The sequence below is a fragment of the Chenopodium album genome, chromosome 17 (genome assembly GCF_948465745.1).
Source record: "Chenopodium album chromosome 17, dcCheAlbu1.1, whole genome shotgun sequence".
Classification (NCBI taxonomy): Eukaryota; Viridiplantae; Streptophyta; class Magnoliopsida; order Caryophyllales; family Amaranthaceae; genus Chenopodium; species Chenopodium album.
In genome coordinates this window covers 27,512,842-27,515,369 of record NC_137850.1, presented here as the reverse complement: position 1 = coordinate 27,515,369, position 2,528 = coordinate 27,512,842, and the positions used below count along the sequence as shown (strand labels likewise).

General features: G+C 40.1%; 1 non-coding gene across 1 annotated transcript; it reads right to left on the bottom strand.

Moving 5' to 3' along the window:
* Positions 1 to 1,996: 1,996 nt before the first annotated feature.
* On the bottom strand, positions 1,997 to 2,103 carry LOC145590342 (small nucleolar RNA R71). The gene has a single exon (XR_014101965.1). It is a non-coding gene; the product is annotated as a small nucleolar RNA R71 (small nucleolar RNA).
* Between the last annotated feature and the right edge of the window lie 425 nt (positions 2,104 to 2,528).

The following is a 2,528-nucleotide window of genomic DNA, read 5'->3' as shown; positions in this document are numbered from 1 at the left end:
TGTTCCAGCAAGTATAATGTTTATGCCAGAGCCTGCACGGACGTGCAAGAGTGAAGCACGTCCGTGCACGACCCCAAGCACGACCGTGCTTAAGGCTGCACGTCCGTGCGTCTTTCTCAGGCCAAATCTGGGCTTCTGACTTGCACTGCACGACCGTGCACTAGGTGGCACGTCCGTGCTTCTTAAGCTGCATATCCGTGCTGAGCCTGGCACGTCCGTGCTGACCTGCAGACGAGCCCGACTCTTGTTTTCTCCGTCCTTTTTATTTGGGGGTCATATAAATACTCCCCTTAGCTCTTTTAAACGGGCATCCAAGTTTTAAATCATTAGTTAGATTTTAATTATTAGCTTGGAAATTTCAATCTCAATCATTGTAGAAGACAAGTTCAACCATTGTTATTCAAAGTTGAAGCTTCTAGTAACTTTTCTTACCCTTCTCTTCCATTTTAATTGCTTTGATTGTTAATTATTTTGCTTAATTCTTATATGCTTAGATTGTTAATTAGCTTAATCTTTAGTTTGAATGTTGTTCATGAGTAGCTTGAAAACCTTAATTGCTTTAATCTCCATGGATTGTGAGTAGTCTAATTTTCTAGGGTTTGGGCAAAACCCTCAATATAGTCACTAATTGCTTGTTGCATGTGTTAATTTGGTAATTTTTGGGTGTTAATTAGTTGAGCTTAAGTGGTTTAATTGCTTAGTTCTTGTATATGGCCATTGCTAGAACTATTATCTAAGCTTCCTCAACGAAGGATCGAGAGATGAACTTGAGTTAGCTCCCTTATGCTTAATTGACTTGAAATGCCATGAGAATAGAAATTTCCAGTCAAGAGAATGTTTTTGTCATCGTGATTATGCTTTAATACTTGTTTTGTTCTTTGTAACCACGAGAGTAGGTTGTATTCATGATTCAAGTAATCCCTCTAGCTTGAGAGAGTAGTTTGGTGCTTTAGATGAATTCCCCTATATTATCCCCTTAATTTACCATTGTTTGCTACATGTTATTTGTGATTTGTGATGAAGTTGAGTGGTATTTCCCGAGCCCTAGAATCCTATAAATATTGTTAATCTCCCCTTAGTTTTAGTTGTTTTGAACTAGTACATGTTACATAAAACCAAACCAATACCGACTTCATTTAGCTTACTTAGACGGTAGTATCTCGGTGGTTGATTCAAGGCCTCTCTTGGGTTCGACCCTTTCTTACCCATGCTATTAGCTAGTGAGACCAAGATAGGACTTTTATATTTGGTAGGCTCGACGACGGCCTATCAAATTTTGGCGCCGTTGCCGGGGAGGCAAAGTCACATTGAATGTATTATTGTTGAATGAGTCTAAGTGTGTATATTTGTATCATAATTTTTCTTATTTATTTTTTCCTTAATTGCGCTTTGAACTTGTGATAGTCATTGCTAACATTTTCTTAGGTTTGTTTGACTTTGCATGACACGAAAGATTAATCAATCACCGCTTATTCCCGTGGATTTAAGAGTTGAACAAGACCTTAAGGAATGTAAGGAGACTCTTACAAGGTACTCTAGAATTCTCCATTGTCTATTTGGATTCCGACTCGAAAGAGGTTCCCGGGAACAACGAAGAAGACAACATGGGTGATAATGATCTTCCTCCTCCTCAACTGTTGCTTCGAGATTATGACCACCCCAACGCATTCCAACTACGGAGTGGCATACGTCTCCCTACTACGAATGCAAATAATTTTGAGCTTTCACCTCAACTCATCCGTATGATCCAAAGTGATCAATTTGGTGGTAGATCTCATGAGTGTCCTTTTGCTCTTTTGACAACTTTCTCGAGTTGTGCACAACCATCAAGAAAAACAACATTACAGAAGAGTTCATCCGTATGCACATGTTTCAATTCTCCCTCCGTGATAAAGAAAATCATTGGTTGAGAATGGTAGAAGAGGGATCATTGACCACTTGGGATGAAGTCACTAGAGCTTTCCTTGGAAAGTATTGTCCCCCCAAAAAGACCGCCGAACTAAGAAGAAAAATCACCAATTTCAACCAAGAGATTGATGAAACGTTGAGTGAAGCTTGGGAGCGTTTCAAGGACTACACTAGAAAATGCCCACACCATGGTTTCACATCATGGATCATTGTTCAAAGCTTCTATGATGGTCTTACTCCTACTTCAAGGGCCAACCTTGAGTCCGGGGCCGATGGTAGCCTTAAAAAGCTATCGGTGGATGATGCATACAAGATGATTGAAGAAGTGGCAAATCACTACGCATATGGAGGTGATAGAAGGCAACCTCAAGCAAAGAAGGGAGGAATCCACGATCTTAGTGTAATAGACCTTATTAAATCAAACTTTGATATGCTAGCTCACAAGGTAGATCAAGCCACCCTTACATCTCCAAGCTCTTCTTCACAAGTCATGTCTTGTGAGACTTGTGGAGGAAATGATCACTTGTCCTCCTATTGCAACTCAACTAACCAAGAACAAGCGACGACCATTGGGGAAAGAAATGATCAATACTCCTAACCCTACAATCAAAGTTGGAAAC